Source organism: Nomascus leucogenys, chromosome 2 (genome assembly GCF_006542625.1).
Source record: "Nomascus leucogenys isolate Asia chromosome 2, Asia_NLE_v1, whole genome shotgun sequence".
NCBI classification, from domain to species: Eukaryota; Metazoa; Chordata; class Mammalia; order Primates; family Hylobatidae; genus Nomascus; species Nomascus leucogenys.
Window position 1 is genome coordinate 135,675,005 of NC_044382.1, and position 14,322 is coordinate 135,689,326.

The 14,322-nt window shown below is 37.4% G+C and overlaps 1 protein-coding gene and 1 pseudogene across 1 annotated transcript in view; one reads left to right on the forward strand and one right to left on the reverse strand.

The window, feature by feature from the left end:
• CCDC192 (coiled-coil domain containing 192) overlaps positions 1-14,322 on the forward strand; it is a 234,085-nt gene that overhangs the window by 65,274 nt on the left and 154,489 nt on the right. The gene's annotated exons all lie outside the window — the stretch shown is intronic.
• On the reverse strand, positions 947-3,364 carry LOC100587015 (annotated as a pseudogene).

The following is a 14,322-nucleotide window of genomic DNA, read 5'->3' on the forward strand; positions in this document are numbered from 1 at the left end:
GACCTGTCTAGTGTTGTCAGTGGAGTATTGAAGTCCCCTACTACTATTGTATTGCTGTCTATCTCATTTCTTAGGTCTATAAGTAATTGTTTTATAAATTTGGGAGCTCCAGTGTTAGGTGCATATATATTTAGGATTGTGATACTTTCCTGTTGGACAAGGCCTTTTACCATCATATAATGTCCCTCTTTGTCTTTTTTAACTGCTGTTGCTTTAAAGTTCATTTTGTCTGATACAAGAATAGCTACTCCTGCTTGTTTTTGGTGTCCTTCACATGAAATGCCTTTTTCCACCCCTTTACCTTAAGTTTATCAGAGTCCTTATGTGTTAGGTGAGTCTCTTGAAGGCAGAAGACAGTGATGCCTTCAAGATATTGAAGATAGGCAGAAGATGGTTGGTGAATTCTTATGCATTCTATTGTTCTGTATCTTTTAAGTGGAGCAATACAGCCACTTACATTCAATGTTAGTATTGAGATGTGAGGCACCATTCAATTAGAAATCCTTTAATTTTCTCTATTTTCACACATTAAAAATGAAACACACTAAACAGATGGTTTTTCATAGCAGATTACACATGGGTCCATTCAGACTTGCTCTCAAAGTGCTGTCAACATGACAAGTGCTGCCAATACAACAGCTGCTAATCGGGGAGCCCATGTCTTGATTTAAATGCAGTAGTGTGCAGCCTTCAGCATGGGAGGTTCAGTCTTCTCTGTTCTTAAGTTAGGGTAAATGGCATTGGTGTCCATATTTACAGACTTGAAATGTATCTATCATGAGCAGTTCCAATGCAAATCTGAGACCAGCTGATGGGAGTCTTGGTCTCAGCTTTAAAAAGGGAGGTACAATGGTGGCAGGCTGGCTGCTATAAACTTGAATTGTTTCCATTCTTTCCAATATGAACTATTTGCTGTGGGACACACAGTCAGACCCTTCCTGGAGGGTTAAGCCAAGCAACTGTAGGTGTCCTCTTCACCATCAACTTGCTCCAAATATTCTTTCTCAATTAGAATGTCAATGCATTTCTTGATCAGGGACCCGGGGTTTGAACCTGGCAGATAGCTGAGTGAGGGCCTCATCAACTAACTGCTGGTGTTTCAGAACCTTCCTCATCTTCATGATTCTCATGATGGCCATCTGAATCAGTAGTTTGCAGTCTCCCTCAATGTTTTTGTGTGTGGTTTCTTGTTCCTGCTTCTGTTCAGTTTCATTGGCACATTGATGTTAACCCTTAATTTCTAATTTTTATAACCAAGATATAATTTTATTAAGGTTTCTGTCTTCAATTCCACCTCATCAGCATTTGCATTTTCATCTTCCAAGACCAATAACTTCAACTGTAGTAAAATCTGTAGGACTTATGCCAAAATGACCATTTTAATTTGAGTGCTATCAGTCAGCTGCTGTACAGTGTAGGCATCTTCTGTGTTGTACTGAAGCAGGATTACCATCTGGAATGTGGATGCCTGCAAAGTATATCTGTTTGTAAAGCAGTTAGTTACCAATTCTCCTTTAGACAACTGATATAACCATGTCAATTTTCAGCCACTGTGACGGCTGGCATAGAAAGCTGTGAATTGCCAGTAACTACATTCCAACCCTAAGGGAAGGAAAACATACAAGACTGCTCAAAGGGCCAGGACCCAGAGCTCAGCATTTGAATGCTGAAATCCCAGTCTAGGGGTTCTGAATTTGTCAGGTGATTTTTGAATTGCTCATTCAGATCTTTACTCACACCAGTGTCTTGAAACATTCACTGAAGTTTAGAGGTATACTCGAAACCACAAGCTTGCTTTAACTTAGAGAACATGCTGGCTTCAGCATTGTCACTCACTGCCTTCCCTTAGAGTTGGAACGTAGTTATCGGCAATTCACAACTTTCTATGCCAGCCATCACAGTGGCTGAAAATTGACATGGTTACTGGCATCATCACTCGCATCATCACTGTTCTGGTGGATGAGACTCTTGGCCAGCATTTTTGCATAGAACTTCTGAAACACATCTTTGTCCTCTATGTACTTGAAGACAACCATTATATGATTGAGTGTATCTTCTAGTTCTGCCTCATCTGTGTTCTTGGAACTTTCCTTCAAGAACGAGTCACAGTATTGAGCCAATGACTCATGGGATTTACTGGATGACTAGGCCGTCTTGGTAACCGCATTGTTGTTTATAAAACAACCACAACCTTGTCAAGAGCAGCCACAAAGCCAGTGTCATTGTTAAATGCAGACATTACCAAGGCAATGCATTTTTTATGAACATCAAGCACAGGCTGCACATATATTTTGGGGTCATTTAAAGCAGCTTCTCCACACTTTTCAATAGCTAAAAGACCCTGATTATGAATGTGTGTCTCCAGCAGTTTTTTCAATTCTCCTAGGTCATTCTGGATTCTAGATACAAGATTATACACGTCCCAAATCTTCATTTTTGTCAGCATCCAATAAATTCTGAAGTTCTGTGTGGGAAATTTCCAAGTGTTTTTCAATGAGGACTTGCTCACATTTCCTTGCTAATTCGTCTTGTGCGCCTTCATGAAGGTAAACCTGAACTCTTCATTGTTCCTGAAGCACGCAAGCCTCTGCCTTATTCATATATTCAGTAACTGGGTTCTGCTGCGAGAATTCAGTACTCTCTTTGACATAAAATCTCTCTGTGACAGAAAAAAAAAGAGAGATTCAAAGGATTCTTTATACACTGTGAATGTAGGGCCCTTTGCAAATGCATCATCTTCATTCAGCTCCAATTCCATGTAACACTGTACAACTCCACTCACAGTTTTGTATTGATGGTTTCACCATTTCCTTCCTTTTTGATCAGCTTTGAAACAGAATTTCTTACCTGTTTATTCAGTGGCCTAGTTTCTCCAAGTCACCAATGCAAGGGAATAGATTTCACATATTCCTTTTGTTGTTTGTCACATTCACGGTGAACCCAATGTCTACTGAGGTAGGCACAAATTCCATTCAGCACTTTGCTTGAAAATCAGTAATCTTCCCATGGTTGAGTGTAGAATTTCAGTACACTCTTGTCCATCAAATCTTCTCCATTCTTAAGAAGACTTGTCAAATAATTCTTCAAAAATTACTTAAGTTGTTTGTATAATTCCAGGCCAACGAAATGAGCTCCTTCAGGTGTCTGTCCCTTTTTTGACTTAGAAACTCCAGCTCCTCATGCTTGGTTTGACTGGTGTACACTAGAACACTAGTTATGAACATGAGTGTGGAGCTCCATGGTTGGACCTGGTCATGCTGTGCCGCATGTACACCTGCTGGATGGTGGCTCTGAGGTCATCCCAGATCTGGTCCATGCCAATCTGCTTCAAGCCATGGGGGTTCTGGCTCCAGGTTTATGACATTGTGAGGGATGTTCTAAAGCTGTCCAGTGCAGCAATCCTTATTCAAAGTTCAGCTAGTTCTCCATTAGGTAAAAATATGCAGTACCATTCCAAATTTATTCACAGCAGTTTGGAAAGAATGTCCTTTAAGTGTAGAGAGTGAAATAAATTGCAGGCAAACACACATCTCCATGGTACCCAAAAGGCTCCCGTGATGCCTGCACCTGGCCACCAGGCCTAGGCCTTGGCAAAACCCCCATCCCACCAAGGTCTGGCTGCATCCCTCAGCCACTGGGCTGCCCTGCCTGGAGTTGCATGTGACATGGCACCTACCTCCTCCTCCCCTGCCAGCCCAGCCGTCCTTCTCCTGCTGCCGCCACCTCATCCCATAAGTTTTTGTATGCTATGTTTTGTCTTCATTTGTTTGTAAATATTTTTTAATTTGTCTTGTGATTTTTTCTCTGACCCACTGGTTGTTTAAGAGTGTGTTATTTTTGTGTACATGAAAATTTTTCAATTTTCCTTCTGTTATTGATTTTTAGCTTTATTCTCTATTGTTGTGAGAGAAGGTACTTTAAATGATTTTATTCCTTCTAAATTTATTGAGAATTATTTTTGTAAACCAAATTATAGCCTATCCTGGAGAATGTTTCATGTGCACTTGAAAAAAATGTATATTTTTCTGTTGTTTTGTGGATTGTTCTTTCATACTACGTCTGTTATGTCTAGTTGGTTTATAGTGTAATTCAAGCCTGTTTTCTTCTTGTTATTCTGTATAGATATTATATCCATTATGAAACTGGAATATTGCACTTTAAGAGGTCAAGGCAGGCAGATCACTTGAGGTGAGGAGTTTGAGACCAACCTGGCCAGCATGGCAAAACCTCGTCTCTTCTAAAAATACAAAAATTTGCTGGGCATCATAGTGCATGCCTGTAATCCCAGCTACTTGGAAGACTGAGGCAGGAGAACCTCTTGAACCTGGGAGGCGGAGGTTACAGTGAGCCAAGATCACACCGCTGCACTCCAGCCTGGGCGACAGAGTGAGACTCCACCTCAGGAAAAAAAAAAAATAAAATAAAAAAGTGGAATATTGAAGTCTCCAACTATACTCACAAAAGTGTCTACTTCTGTAAATTCTATCAATAGTTGCTTCATGTATTTTGGGACTCTGTTTTTTGGTGCATTTATGTGTATAATTTTATATCTCCTTTACAAATTGCCACTTTTATCAATATGCAATGTATTTCTTTCACTTTTACAAAAATTTTTGACAACATCTATGTGACTATGTGACTATGAATATAGGCACATTAGCTGTCTTTGGGCTACAATTTACATGCAACATCTTTTTTCATTCTTTTACCTCCAACCTATTTGTTTCTTTGAGTCTAAAGTGAGTTTCTTATAATCAGCATATAATTGGTTCACACTTTAAAATTTATTTTGCTAGTTTCTGTCTTTAATTGGCAGTCAAAGCCACTTACATTAAAATATTACTAATAATAAAGAATATACTTCTGTCACATTGCTTTTCATTTTCTATATATTTTGTCCTTTTTATTCCTCAATTCCTCCAATTCTATCTTCTTTTGTGTTTGATTGATATTTTCTAGTGTTCCATTTTGATTCTGTATCTTTTGCAGTTATTTGCTTCTAGAATGTGTATGTTAGTATGCTTAATAGTGTCCTGTAGGCCTCTTAGGTTCTGTTTATTTCTCTTCATTGTTTTTTCTTTCTGCTATTCAGACTGGGTAATTCCAATTGCTGAATTGCTATGGACTGAATATTTACACCTCCTCCAATTCATATGTTGAATTCCTGATTTTTAATGTGATGGTATTTGGAGGGGGTACATTTAGGAAATAATTAAGGTCATGAGGTTGGAGTCCTCATGATGGAATTATTGCCCTTATGAGAAGAGAAGGAGATAAGCGCTCTAATTTTCTCCGTCATGTGAGGATACAGCAAAAAAAAGGGGCTGTGTGTAAAACAGAAAGAGGGCCCTCACAAGACACTGAATTTTTTGTCACTTTGGTCTTGGACTTCAGAGACTCCAGAATTGTAAGAAATATTTTTTCTTTAAGTCACCAAGCCTATGATATTTGTTATAGAAGTCTGAACTGACTAAAATAAATTGGTAACAAGAAGTGGGATGCTACTGTAACATATACCTTAAAATGAGTTTTGAGCTTCATGCTTTAAAAAGTAGATATTTCCATGAAGGGGCTGCTGAAGACAATCTGGTGAGGCCTGACCAAAATAGGAGAACTAGAGAGAAATCCTCCCTCTTCTTCGAGAATACATAAATAATCATGAGCAGAATGTTGGTGGAAATATGAACAGTAAAGGCCATTTTGATGAGGTTTTAGATGGAAAAGAGGAGCATGTCATTGGAATCCAGAGGAAAGCAATCCTTGTTGTAATGTGGCAAAGAACCTGGCTAAATTATCTTTGCGTTCTAGTGTTTTGCAGAAGATAGAACTTGTGAGTGATAAAATTGGATATTTAGCTGAAGATGTTTCTAAGCAAAGTGTTGAGAATGCCAAGGGTGTGGCCAGGCAATTGGTTGTTAAGGAGATTGGTATGGGTGTGAAACATGGACCTAATCAATACTCCACCAAGAACACTGCCAGTCTGAACTGAAGGAGATGAAGGTTGGGGGGAATGAAGAAAGTTTCTCAGACTTCTTAGAGGCTACAGGACAGGATGATAAAGCTATTCAGTAGTCTTGTGCTGTTCTAGAAGATGGGGGAAACAGCCCTAAAGACAGTTCAGAGATTATCAGGGACATCATCTCAGCTTCAACAGGCCAAATAATCTCCAACTAAAGCCATGATGGTGAGGTCACCTGGAGCCATGGGAGCACAACCCGACCTGGAAGAAATTTGAAACCAAGATCCTCATGTGGTAGAGCCCTTGGGGTTTAGTTTCTCTCTGACAGAACCCTGGGGGAGAGATCACCACTCTGCAGAGCCTTTGGGCATAACCTCCATGCAGTAGGGCTGGGTGGGCAAAAGCCCTGCTCAACCTAGCCATAGCATGGGTGGATCTCTGCCAAGCTGTGGAGGTGACATTTTCACTCCAGTGGTCCTGGAGTGCAGAGTATCAAACCAAAAAGGATTATTCTAGATGATTCTCGAGCATTAAAGTCTGGTGGAATTTGCTGTGATAGGTTTTGGATGTATGTGGGACTCATAACCCCTTCCTTCTTTCATTTTTCTCCCTTCTGGAATGTGAATATCTATCTTATGCCTGTACCATCCTGTATTTTGGGGCTTGGGGGCCATTTTGGGATATGTTTTGTACTGATATATCATAGTTGTACATATTTTCGGTACATAGAATATTTTGATATATGTATACAATGTGTAATGATCAAATCAGGGTAATCGGGACATCCAACACTCAAACATTATCTTTTTTTTTGTATTGGAACATTAATATTTTTCTTCTAGTTATATTGATATACAATAAATTATTGTTAACCATAATTTTCTTACTGTACTAATGAGTACTAGATCCCATTTCTCCTATCTAACTATTTTTGTACTGTTAACCAACTTCTCATTATCCTGTCCTCTTCCTTTTTCTTCCCAGCCTCTCGTAACTACCATTCTACTCTACTTCCATAAAATCCACTTTTTTAGCTGCCAGATAGAAGTGAAAACGTATAATATTTGCCTTTCTGTGCCTGACTTATTTCACTTAACATACTGACCACTAGTTCCATTCATGTTGCTGCAAATGATAGGCTTTCATGCTTTTTTATGGACGAATAATATTCTCTTGGGTATATATACCACATTTTCTTTATCCAATTAACCATTAATGGACAGTTAGGTTGATTCTGTATTTGGCTATTGTGAATAGTAATGTAATAAACATGGAAGTACATATATCTCTTTGATATACTATATCCTTTCTTTTGGATATATACCCGAAAGGGCATATAGGATTGCTGAATCATATGGTAGTTTTAGTTTTAGTTTTTGGAGGAACCTATATACTATCTTCCATTTTGACTATATTACTTTGCATTCCCACCAACAGTGTATGGGTATCCCTCTTTCTCTGCATACTCAGCAGCATTTGTCCTCTTTTGTTCTTTTGATAATAGCCATTCTAACTGGGGTGAGTTGATATCTCATTGTGGTTTTGACTTGCATTTTTCTGATGATTAGTGATGTGGAACACTTTTTCATGTACCCATTGGCCATTTGTATGTCTTCTTTCGAAAAATTTCTATTTAAATCTTTTACCAATTTTCAAATTGGATTATTATTATTATTATTATTGCTATTGAGTTGTTTGAGTACCTTATATATTCTGGATATTAATCCCTTGTCAGATGGATAGTTTGCAAATATTTTCTCCCATTCTGTATGTGGTCTCTTCACTTTTTTAAGCATTTCTTTCACCGGGCAGAAGCTTTTTAGCTTCATGCAATCCCATTTGTCTATTTTTGCTGTGGTTACCTGTGCTTTTACCTGTGGTTTTTGTGCTTTTACCTGAAGCATTTCCCCAATGTTCTCTTTTGTATTTTCATAGTTTTGCGTTGTACATTTAAGTATTTAACCCATTCTTTTTATTTTTGTATATGGTGGAAGAAGGGATTCTATTTTCATCCTTCTGCATATGGATATCCTGATTTCCTCATACTGTTTATTAAAGAGACTGTCCTTTATCCTTTGTATGCTCTTGGCATTTTTATTAAAAATGAGCTGACTATAAGTGTGTGGATTTTTTTTTTTTGGTTCTTTATTTTGTTCCATTGGTCTGTGTATCTGTTTTATTTTTGTTGGTAGTGGTTTTTTGTTGTTATGGTGGGTTTTTTTTTTTTTTTTTTTTGGTTTTTGGGGTTTTTAATGCCAGTATTGTGCTGTTTTGGTTACTATAACTCTGTAGTGCAATTTGAAATTAGGTAGTATGATGCCTTCAGCTTTGTTCTTTTTGCTCAGGATTGCTTTAGTTGTTCAGGGATTTTATGGTTCTGTATGAACTTTAAGTTGTTTTTTTTTTATTTCTGTGAAGAATGTTACTGGTATTTTGATAGGGATTGCTTTGAGTCTGTGGATCACTTTGGGTAGTAAAGACATTTTGACAATATTAATTATTCCAATCCATGAACGCGGGCTATCTTTCTATTTTCTTATATCCTCATCAATTTGTTTTCATCAGGGTTTTATAATGTTTCTTATAGAGGTCTCTTATTTCTTTCATTAAACTTATCTCTATGTTTTGCTTCCAACTATTGTATATGAGATTGCTTTCTCAATTTGCCATTCAGATTGATAGCATTTAGCATATAGAAACACTACTGATTTTTGTGTGTTGATTTTGTATCTGCAACTTTACTGAATTTGTTTATCTGTTCTAGGAGTTTTTTGTTTGTTTGTTTGTTTGTTTGAGACAGAGTGTCACTCTGTTGCCCAGGCTGGCGTGCAATGGCACAATCTTGGCTCACTGCAACCTCCACCTCCTGGGTTCAAGCAATTCTCCTGCCTCAGCCTCCTGAGTAGCTGGGACTACAGGTGTGCGCCACCACGCCCAGCTAATTTTTGTGTTTTTACTAGAGACGAGGTTTCACTATGTTGGCCAGGATAGTCTCAATCTCTTGACCTCATGATCCGTCCACCTCGGCCTCCCAAAGTGCTGGGATTACAGTCTTGAGCCACTAGGCCCAGCCTCTAGGAGATTTTGATGGAGTCTTTAGGTTTTTCTAAATATAACTTTATGTCTTTGGGAAAGAAGAATAATTTGACATATTCCCTCCAATTTCAGTGCCTTTTATTTCTTTTTATTGCCTTATGAATCTGGCTAGGACTTCCAGTACTATGTTGAATAGAAGTGGTGTAAGTGAGCATTCTTGTCTTGATCCAGATCTTAGCAGAAAGGCTTTCAGTTTGTCCTTCCCAGTATGATATTAGTTGTGAGCTTGTCATGTATGACGTTTATCATGTTGAGGCATGTTTCTTCTATATTCAATTTATGCAGGCTTTTTTAAAATCATAAGAGGACGTTGAATTTTATTGAATGCTTTTTTAAGCATTATTGAAAGGATATTATGATTTTTCTCCTTGATTCTGTTGATGTGACATATTGATTTGCATATGTCAAACCATCCTTGCATCCCTGGGATGAGTCCCACTTGATTATGATGAATGATCTTTTAAATTTGATGTTAAATTTAGTTTGCTAGTATTTTCTTGAGGATTTTTGCATCTGTGCTTATCAGGAATATTGGCCTGTAGTTTTCTTTTTGTGTGTGTGTTTCTGTCTGGTTTGGTATCAGGTTAATGCTGACCTCATAGAATAAGTTTGGAAGTATTCTTTCCTTTTTAATGTTTTTGAAGAGTTTGTGTAGCATTGGTATTCTTCTTTAAATGTTTGGTAGAATTCATCAGTGAATCCAACGGGCTTTTCTTTGATTGGAGACTTTTTAATACTGCTTTGATTTCACTACTCATTATTGGTCTGTTCAAATTTTCTATTTCTTTATTGTTTAATCTCGGTGGGTTTTTATGTCCAAGAATTTATCAGTTTCTTCTGGGTTTTCCAATTTTTTTGATGAATAGTTGTTCTTGATAGTCCCTAATGATCCTTTGTATTTCTGTGGTATCAGTTGTAATGCCTCCTTTTTTATTTCCAGTTGTATTTATTTGAGTTTTCTCTCTTTTTTTTCTTTAGTCTAGCAAAAGTTTGTCAGATTTGCTTATTTTTTTCAAAAAAAAAATGCTTCATTTTATATTTTGTACATTTTTGTCTTAATTTCATTGATTTTTACTCAGATCTTTATTATTTCATTTCTTTTACTAATATTCAGTTTGGTTTGTTCTTGCTTTTCTAGTTCCTTGAGGTACATCATTAGGTTGTTTATTTGGAGTCTTTCTTTTTGTGTGTGTGTTAGATGTTTATTGTTATAACTCTCTTTTGTTGTATCCATTAGGTTCTGGTTTGTTGTGTTTCCATTTTCATTTGTCTATCCTGGAGAATGTTCCATGTGCTGATGAGAAAATACATATTGCGCATCAGTTGGATGAAGTGTTTTATAAATGTCTGTTAGGTCCATTTGGTCTAGAGCACAGTTAATTCCAATTTTTCTTTCTTGATTTTCTGCCTGAATAATCTCTTCATTGCCAAAAGTGGAATTTTGCAGTTCCCTCCTATTATCATGTTGCAATCTATTTCTTCCTTTAGAGCTATTAATATTTGCTTGTATATTTGGATGCTCTGGTGTTGGGTACATATACATTTCCTATTGTTATTTCCTCTTACTTAATTGACACCTTGATTATTATATAATGACCTTCTTTGTCATTTTTTACAATTTTGACTTAAAGTCTACTTTAACTGACATAAGTATAGCCATTCCTGCTCTTTTTTGGTTTCCATTTGCATGCTCACTATCTGGGTGATGGAACCATTCATACCCCAAACCTCAGCATCATGCAATATACCCATGTAACCATTATGTACATATACTTTCTGAATCTAAAAAAAAGTTGAAATTATTTTTAAAATCCTATCATAGGCACCAAGGTTATAGAGTCAGTGAGGTGTGGAATTAAGACTAAAGCATAGATATCCTGATTCTAAGTCAACATTTCTTAGAAATAAGCTGAACCTGAGCTAAATATATCTGAGTCAAAGAGATATTCAGTAAGAAACTTGTTACAAAAGGAGAGGAAATAAGGGGTTAGTGTCTGTATAAAAGGAAGCAAGATGGTGGGTTAGAGAGAATTCTAAGGTATAAAAAAAAGTTTCCCTTAAGTATATAAGTTAAGATCCTGAGAGATATTGCTGAAATCCACATGATAAGGAAAAAAACATCACAGGCCTCATTGTGACAGGCAGCCTGAGTTAGGATTTGGATATGATATAAAACCAGGAATGGAGGCAGACAAATGAGGGCCCAAATCTAACCTCTTCTTATTAGCTTTGGAATCTTACACAAGTTAATTTACCACTAAAGCATTTAGTTTCTCAATCTTTACAATGATGATAACAAAAAATATAAAGAAAATTGCTGACAGGGTTTTGAGCAATGACGTAAGGTAACATTTATATATGTAGCACCCGGCAGAATGCCTAGTATACTATATCTACCAAATATATGTTAGTTTCTGCTGTTTTTCATAAACTTTTCTTACTCGTGGTCAAGAGCATGGAATCTTGGAAAACAGCATATCCGTAGAATACTTTTGGCAACAGGTAATAGAAAACTCAACTCCTTAAACAATAAAGGAATTTATTGGCTCACTAAGTGCAAGTTGCAAGGTAGAGTGTGCTTCAAGATTGGTTAATAAAGCACTTTAATAATGTCATCAAGAACTTAAGTTTTTTCTGTTGTTTACTCTTCCTTTCTGAGTATGCCTGGTTTCCTGATGTCTGTGGGATGGCTGTAGTAGCATTCGCGTCTGGTTGGTGACAGAGGGTGCTTCTCCAAATCACTCTCCAATTCTGTGCAGTGTGAGTAACCCAAATTAGGTCACATTTCCTTATACAATAACTGTTGCTACAGTAAAGCCAGGCTCCGATTAGTTTATGCTTTGATTCCTGAACCAATCAACAGCAAAGAGGATAGAATTTTCTTGATGACCAGGGCCTACTTTGGAGCTGGGGTCAAATTTGGGTGTAGGGAGTCAAACCTGATGTCCACTACTGAAAACTTGAACTCCAGAACTTACTTGTTATATCCTCTGATAAGTCATATAATTTTGTTGAAACTCAACTTCTTTATCGGCAAAATGGGGCTATAATAGAATGAGCCTTCAGGATGTTTTGAAGATAAATTGAGATACTAAAATAAATTTGAAAACAAAAGGCTCTGCAGACTGTCTGACGTGTAGTAAGTGCCCAAGAAATGTTAACTATTATTAATATTATTTATTCACCTATATAGTTTTGCATTATATAATAGCTATTTTTAAACAATCTGACTTTCTGGCTAAAGTGTGAGTTTTTTGAGGATGTGAACAATATTGTTTTCATTTTTTAATCTACAGATTCTTACATATAATAAATATCTAACTTATTTCTTTAACAAATGAGTGAATAAATGATGTCTTTTGAGTGAATGAACAAAGGCTTTCAAACAACAGAAGGTAGATTTAAAAGAAAGATAATAAAATGGTAACGATGGATCACATAACAAACAGGATATGGGAATAAAATGGGCCCAGCTGAGAGATATTTGAGAAAAAAATAATTCCAGACATAGAGAGGAGTTTTCTCTGAACATTAGAGTGGTTATAGGAAATGAACAAATCAAATATAGTTTGAATTCAGGGTATGCAGCTCATAAAGATTATGATGTCTTCAGATATTTTTTCTTTTACAATTTGATAAATAGGCTGGACACAGTGGCTTACACCTGTAACCCCAGAACTTTGGGAGGCCGAGGCGGGCGGATCACTTGAGCTCAGGAGGTCAAGACTAGCCTGGGCAACATGGTGAAAACCCATCTCAAAAATACAAAGAATTAGCCAGGCATGGTGATGTGAGCCTGTAGTCCCACCTACTCAGGAGATTGAGGTGGGAGGACCCCTTGAGCCCCAGAGGCGAAGGTTGCAGTGAGCAGCGATCACGCCATTGCATTCCAACTTGGGTGACAAGGTGAGACTCTATCTAAAAAAAAAAAAAAATTTTAATAAATATTTAGATAAAACCCAGAAGAACACCTACAGTGATCTAAAAGTGGTAGAAGAATAATTATAATAAGAGCTGCTAGATGCTTGATATGTTCCAGGCATTGTTCTAAGTGTCTCTGTTGTTTAAACTCATGTAATCCTCAAAACCAACTGTTGAGATAAGTAGTATTCTTTTCATCCCTATCGCTATTTACAGATTAAAAAACTCAAGTCCAGGTAGGTTGAGTAACTTGCTGAGATCACACAGATAGTAAACAGCAAAATTGAGATTTTTTTTTTTTTAAGACAGAGTCTCACTCTGTTCCCCAGGCTGGAGTGCAATGGCACGATTTTGGCTCACTGCAACCTCCACCTCCTGGGTTCAAGTGATTCTCCTGCCTCAGCCTCCCTAGTAGCTGGGACTACAGGCACCTGCCACCATGCCTGGTTAATTTTTGTACAAAATTGAGATTTTTTTAACCCAAAGGATAAAGACACAAGACTCCTTGGCTTTAACCATTACACTATACCGTGTCTCTAATAAAATAGAAAGGTAGGCAGAGAAGCCAGACTGCAATCCCAAACCACCATGCACTCCGGAGTTAAACACATGTTGGTGATCATGAGGAGCACCACAGGTCTCCAAGGCCACCAAGAGCCAAAAGGCATGGCCAGCAGTTCGTAATATGTGTGTTCCCTCTAATCCTTATTTTGCACTTTGTTAATGTGCAGCACGTAACACAATGGCTGTGGAGGAGGCAACTGAACAAACATTTGTCCAGTGAATGAGTGTGTAGCTGAATGGTTCGGTGCCGGTATGTATGATGTGCTCACAGTATATACGATACGCCAGTATATATGATGGGCCAGTATAGATAATGTGCTTATTTCCTTGGCAGACTGACCTCTTCATGCTTCCACATTTGGTAGATTGTCTTTAAAAATTTAAGGACAATTAAGTTTTCTCAAGATGAGACAACTTGCCTTGCAATAACATTCAGAGTAATGCAAAAGAAATGTAGAGATAATCCATGCTTCAGAGAATACCCTGGGAGTTGCAGTGAATACGGAATTGTGTGTCCCTTTCCAGGGAGTCTTTCAGGATTGTTGCTGAGCTATAGAGAAAAAGCACAACAGCTGTCAGAATGAAAGGATAAGCTAGTACAGGCACTCTCCAAGGGAATTAGAGACTAAGGACTATCAAACTACCACTTTCCACAAGAGGAATCTACAAACAGTCAAACAAAAACAAAGTCATTGCTAGGAATTTTTTTGGTTGTGGCTTGGCATAGATCTGCCTTTGATCAGACTTTAACTTGAAATTCCTGAATATACCCCAGTTCCATG